This window comes from Coenobita brevimanus, unplaced genomic scaffold (assembly GCF_032717465.1).
Source record: "Coenobita brevimanus isolate Jiangsu-jjx unplaced genomic scaffold, ASM3271746v2 jjx.HiC_scaffold_1230, whole genome shotgun sequence".
In the NCBI taxonomy this organism is placed as follows: domain Eukaryota; kingdom Metazoa; phylum Arthropoda; class Malacostraca; order Decapoda; family Coenobitidae; genus Coenobita; species Coenobita brevimanus.
Window position 1 is genome coordinate 73,838 of NW_027642046.1, and position 7,090 is coordinate 80,927.

The following is a 7,090-nucleotide window of genomic DNA, read 5'->3' on the forward strand; positions in this document are numbered from 1 at the left end:
CTGTTGTTTACCATTTACATTTTTCTCAGTACACACCCACCTCACAGACAATGATTGTTGACCTCTGTCTGGTACTTCCTCATACACTTTAAATTTTTGCCAGTTCTCTAACTCTCTTTGTTTTGCTCTTAGCACATCAACATCACTTTGCCTAGCATCAGATAGGAATACTTCATTGGTGTCTAGAGTCAATGGTTCATTAGCCTTCTCTTGTGGTGGAATGGAGGATTCCTCCTGCCACTGTTTCACCCCTAAAGCCCAGTCTATTGACTTAGGCGCACAACCATCATCCTGAATATTGAACCAGTTTTGTACATTCCTGTTGCCTTACCCGCACGACTTAAAATAGTAGCTACTCTCCATTCATCAGAGTCAACAGGTCTGTACCTCACTCTCTGTCCTACCTTCGGAATGCTAACAGATCTAATTGAGAGAGAATCCTGTTCAGTGTCTTTCCTGTGTATGTCCTCTATGATCTCATTATCATCTGAGGTGCTCTCATCAGCTTCATCGTCATCTACGTCATGAACAGTTCCAATGACATTATTATTTAAGGTACAAACATCATCATTATTTGACCTACTTCTTACTTCACCTAAAAGCCTCTCTTTACCATTCTCAATATCAGTGCTCATATCATACTTCATTTCCGTAACTCTTGTTACATGTACCTTTACAATATAACTTCCATGTTTAATGATGACAGTTTTACCTTCCTGACCTATTACTGTACCAGGTCCCTTCCATTCATTATCACTCTCTCTTTTGAAATACACAAGCTCTCCATTCTGGAAGGTCCTTCCAACAGGCCTAACCTGATGCCTTAATGCACGTCTTATTCTTTCTGAAGTCTCAGCCCTTATAAATGCCTGGCGACTTGTATGAAGAGCATTCAGGTGCTTACCAAGTGTTTCACTTATTGTTGTGCCTTCCAGAGCTGGTAATGAATCATTCATGACATTAGGGAGCTTAGGGTTTCTGCCAAAAACCAATTGATACGGACTGTAACCCCCACCATCTGCAAACAATTTTTAGCATTTACAGCCCAAGCAAGTGCTATGTGTAGAGGACATGTGGGTTGATCAGCTATTATTTTCCTCACCATCTCATCAATTACTGCATGGTTCCTCTCACAGAGTCCATTGCTAAATGGACTCTCTGCAGCTGTGTGCATCACTCTAATATTTAAGTTCTCACACATGTCAGAAAACTCCTCATTGGCAAATTCTCCTCCATTATCAGCCAAAAATTTGTCTGGTGAACCTATACCAGTTCCTATCCACATTTCTACAACTTTATCAATGATCGTCTTCCTCCTCTTATCATATATAATTACAGACCTACTGTATCGTGTGGCAACATCAACAAGGTGCAAGAAGTATACCTCCCCTTTCTTCCACTCTTTTAAATCTATGGCCACAACCTCATTAAAATCTCTGGCTAAAGGTAAACTCACCACAGGCCTAGAAGGGGTTTTCTTATACTTCCTACAAATATTGCAATCATCAGTTATTTCCTTCACTAATCTGAAATAGTCTGTATCCTGTACCCCAGCGTCCTTCAATAACTGACTTAGACGTTTTACAGAGGGATGGGCAAACTGTTTGTGCAACTTCCACACACACTTCTTTTTTTCTTTCTTATCTGAACCTACAGTGAACATGACTTGCTTTACATCACTGGAATTGTTCTCTGTGATTGGAATACAATAATGACCCGAGACAGTACATTGTAACTTAATGCTCTTACCTAGCACAACTGCACAGTCATTTTCAACATCTAACTTAACTTTAGCTCTTTTCATTGATGGCTTACCAAATAGGAGAGGTATGTCACATTCTACTACATCAGATTTAATTTTACAATGGAAACCTGCCAAAACACATGGAAATGTAACCTTCTTTAAAGAGGGAACAACTACACCATCACCAAATTTAAAGGTAGCTCCACTATTTTCTTCATGAACTTTCATACGTTTGTCATCAGGCAGTGAATCTAAGTAACTCTGTAGCCAATCCACCCCACAAACAGTAGATGAACATGCAGAATCCAATACAGCACAGTTGAAGGTGTCACCAACTAAATTTCTCATTTCATCACAGGACCCACTTCCACATGTTAGGTACACTTCATCCTCGTCTTTAGGTCCACATTCAGGAAGTGACTCTACCTTTGCTTCATATACCTTTTTCTCTCTGTTTGTACATTTATTTGCATAATGATACTCAGATCTACATATATGACATCGCGTAACATTACCTCTTGAGTCCACTGGGTTCTTTCGTGTACCCTTTTCAGTTCCACTCACAAAATTCCTGTAGCTAGGTCTATGTCCTCTTGTGGTGTTGTTGTTTCCTCCGCCAGTGCTGTTACCATTCCTCTTGTATCTCCCTTTGTCCGTAAAATTCACTTCCTCAGCAACATACACTGGCTCTGTCTTTATGGTGATGCCAGAATGAGCTTGGGAACTTTCTTGTGCAGCACTCGATGCAGGTACAGACTTAATCCCGAAGAATTTTCTGAGAGCTTCTACCATTTGTTGAAACATAGTATCTGGCTTACTGTAATCCACTGCTGTTAAAGCTAATTGCTTGTCTCTATGTGATAGGCCTGCACAGTCAAGTAATTTAAATGCTAGGATACAGTTAGGAATGATAATGCCATGCTTTGATAGTTTCTTGTGCTGTTTTTCAAACTCAGTTATGTAGGCCTCTATGCTGCTGCTCTCACTTATCCGGAAAGTATCAAATTCAGACCAAGAATCATAAGCACTGGTTAATTTATCCTTCATGTACCACTTATCAAGACTTTGTAGCAGTTTAGTCATACCATCTTCACAATTCAAGTCTTGGATATTAACTTCACTAAAAACTCTGTCCCTTACCTCACTGCCCTCCAGAAAGGACAGGGCAACACTTAAAGCTTGTTTCTTAGGAGGTATAGTTGTCACTATCTGCCAAGCTTCCAGTTCGGTTTTCCACCTCTCATAACAACTCTTGTCCCCACCAAAAACAGGTGGAACACACTTCCCAGCTTGGCCACTCATCTTCTCAGTCGTATCTCGGTCTTCTTTAAATATACAGATCACCTCTGCTGACCCAACCACGCTCTGCTACCATTTGATGAATTTGCTCATAGTCAGCAGAGGTAACAAGGAGACACAGCAGCACATTATCCTCTTTAATATGACAGCTCCACATAACCGCCGCCATGCAGCGCCCACCGTTGCCAGAACACAAAACAAAACAAATGAAGGCAGAGATGCGACATTAACTTAACAATGGATGTGTTCTTATTAGTGAAAAGGCACAGTATATCTCAGTGAGTTTTAAGGTGGAATGGGATGTGGAAAGCCAAGAGGATGGCACGACATGATAATAAATGAATGTGTTGAGTAAATGAGGTATGGAAATTGAAACAAAAAAACTAACAAAGGCTAGAAGAGTGTACCATACTGTATAAGAATGCAGACAAAGGTTTCATTTATATACAGTGTACCATATTTAACTTGATGTTTGATAGAATGACTTATCCATAGGTTTTATGCAGTGCATTCATCCATCCATCCATCCATCAGCCAATCCTACGTTGCCCCATGAGGAGCGTAGGAGCCCGGGCTAGGCAGTTGGTCCTGAGATTCAAAAAAAGGGGGAAAAAAGCACACATACTCTGTAAAAAAAATGTTTGCATTGCCTTTTTCATGAGACAGAACCAAGTTTTCTAAAGCTTTATCGATGACTTGATTGTTGTGTTGCATGACTCTAATGATAGTTCTCCTACTGTTGCCTTTTATATTAGCTGCAATGGTATCTAGAGCTTACACACCTCATTTTCATTTTGTTGGAAAATAGGGTTGAGATGATAATGAGAATGTGATTGTGTGGGTAAGATTGAAAGTTTGACCACAAATATAGACGATTGTGTGTGTGTATGTGCCAGTGCAAGATCGTGCAAGCAGAGTGAAGGAAGAGTTCAGGACAAATGTGGAAACGTGCATGGAAAAGTTTGAAAGGAATGAGAGAGTGTAACTAATTGAAGATACAAATGGAAAAGTAGAGAATGTGAAGGTGGATGGAGTAGTTAGTGAGTGGGGTGTACCTGCAGAAGTGGATGAGAATGGCAGTGCTCTAGTGAACATTTTTGCTGGGAGAGGATTAATATAGCCAGTACCTTCTTCAGACATAAAATGATCCACAGTTATATGTAGCGAGTGATGAAAAGGGTGGGTGGTGAACTGAATGAACGGAAGACAATGATTGATTACATGTATGCGGATGAGAGAATGTGTGTAATGGATGCAAGATGATATAGAGGTTGGGGGAGTGGACTTTCTGACCACCACTTGGTGGTGATGAAAGTCAAGGTCCAAATGAAATGGAGGAATAGAGAAAGGGAAGGACAAGAGGAAGTAGTTCGTTCAAGGAGGGTAGAAAGGTTACAAGAGGGTGGAAAAAAGGCAGAATATAAGAGAGAAGTGGAGGAGTGAATGGGTAAATGTGATTTGGAGCTGATTGGGGATGTGGAAGGTGTGTGCAAGATATTCACAGAAGAAATCTGTGCAGCATGTGAGGTGGTGTGTGGGGTGAAGAGAAAATGAAAAGGGGTGCAAGGAACAGCAAGGTGGAATGAAGAGGTGGGACAGGCTGTGGCACAAAAATAGAAAGTATATAGTGAGTGTATGAGAAATGGGTGTGGAGAAAGTTGGGAGATGGAAGAGAGAGTTATATATAGAGAAGAAGAGAGAGGTGAAAAAGTTAGTAAGAGAGAGTAAGGAGTGGTTTAGGAATTTGGAAGGAATTTGAGTGTTAAGTAGAGGGAATATAAGAAAATGTTTTGGAAAGAGGTAAAGAGAGTTACACAGGGTGTTAAAGAAGTTTGTCAGGGAGCGAAAGATAAAAATGGTAGATTACTAGTGGAGAAGGGAGAAAAAGTGAGCTGATGGAGTGAACACTTTAAGGAATTGTTGAACATTGGGAATGAAAGTAATGCGAGTATAAGTGACTGGGGAATGGCTGGGAGAAGGAGGGATGTGAGAAGAGAGGAAGATCTTAATCAGTAAGATCAAAGTTGGGGAAGCAATGAAGAAAGTCAAATTGGGGAAAGCTCTAGGAATTGATGGAGTGTGTGATGAAATGCTGAAGCATGGAGGAGAGATAGTAGTAGAATGGATGTGGAAGATATGCAGATTGGCCTGGGAGGAAGGTAAAGTCCCAGAGGACTGGAGGTCAGGTAGAATTACTTCCTTGTACAAAGGAAAAGGGGAAAAAGAATTGTGTGGTAATTATTGAGGCATTTGTCTTCTTAGTGTATTAGGAAAAGTATATGATAGGATACTTATTGACATAGTTAGGGAAATAACAGATGAATTAGTTGGAGAAGAACAGGGAAGTTTTAGGAAGGGAAGAAGTTGTGTAGATCAGATATTCATTCTTAGGTCTTTAGTAGAAAAGTTTCTAGAGAGGGGAAAGAAGTTGTATGCGGCTTTCATGGATTTGGAGAAAGCATATGACAAGGTGGATAGACAAGGATTGTGGAAAGTATTAAGAATATATGTAGTAAATGGGCAGTTGTTGAATGCCATGAAGAGTATGTATGAGGATGCTAAGGCTGCAAATCATGTGGACAGTGAACTGAGTGAATTTTTCTCTCTGAAGGTTGAACTGAAACAGGGATGTGACATGTCTCCATGGATGTTCAGTCTGTATACGGATGGGGTTTTAAAAGAGATACAAGGTAGGGCAGTGGATGTTGGAGCGGCTCTAATGTGAGAGAGAGCAGTGTGTGGAAACTCCCGGTACTGTTGTTTGCAAATGATACTGTGTTGTTAAATGAAGACGAAGGGGTGCTGCAAGGCTTGGTGAATGAGTTTGTGAGAGTTTGTAAGAAATGGAATTTAAAGGCGAATGTAGGGATGAGCAAAGTTATGGTCTTCGAGAGAAATGAAATCACAGAATATACAGTGAGGTTTGATGAGGAGCAAATGGAAAATGTGAGTGTGTTTAAGTACTTGGCTTGTGTGATGAGTGAGGATGGAAGTTTAGAGGATGAAGTGCTTGAAAGGGTACAACAAGAAAGAATGGTTGCTGGTTCTTTGAAAGCATTGATAAGAAACAGGGAGTGAGCATCTGTCTATCTATCTATTGCCAGACGCCTCAATCCCGTTTAGGTGGTCACAAACAAATCGCCTCCATGTCGTCCTGTCCCCCGCCATTTCACTGCCCAGCTCCCAACTCACACTGTATGACAGTATTGTGATACCACCTCTAACATATGGAAGTGAAGCTTGGACCTTGTTGGAGGGACACAAGTCAAGATTGAGAGCAGTGGAAATGAGTTTTCTGAAGGGAGCATGTGGAGTCACTTGGAGAGACAAACTGACAAATGAGGAAGTGAAGGAGCATTGTGGTGTGGATGTGGATGTGATACAAAGCATTGGGAGAAACCCATTGAGGTGGTTTGGCCATGTGGAGAGGATGGAGAGTGAGAGACTGATGAGGAGAGTGTATGTGAGTGAGGTGGAGGGGGAGGCCAAAGATGAGATGGAGGGATGGAGTGGAGAGGTATATGAGAGAGGGGGGTGCGACCTGGGAGCGGGGCAGTGGAATGGCGGGGGACAGGGCGACGTGGAGGTGCTATGTTTGTGGTCACCGCATACGGGATTACAGTGTCTGGCAATAGATAGGTAGGTAAATAGAATTTATTCATTAAGTATGTTCACCAATTTTTTTTTTTTCTTCAGTAATCATTTTCCATCCATCCATCCATCATCCAATCGTACGTTGCCCCATGAGGAGCGTAGGAGCCCTGGGCTAGGCAAGTTGGTCATGACACTTAAGATGAGAGTGACCAGCCTCACTCATCCCTGAGCAATAAACCCCAACCATCCCTCGGATATAAACCTTCACCAGCTCAATCCAATTGGAGCGCCATAATTACCATTTTCATAGTGGTAGGTGGTGGTGACCATCATCCACTCACTTGATGTAGTGCTGCCTACTTCTTCCTTAGCCTTGATTGATTGATTTATTTTTTTCTGTGCCTGCCCTCCTCTCTTCCTATTTCTCCCATCTTTCCTGTCTCTTCTTATTGC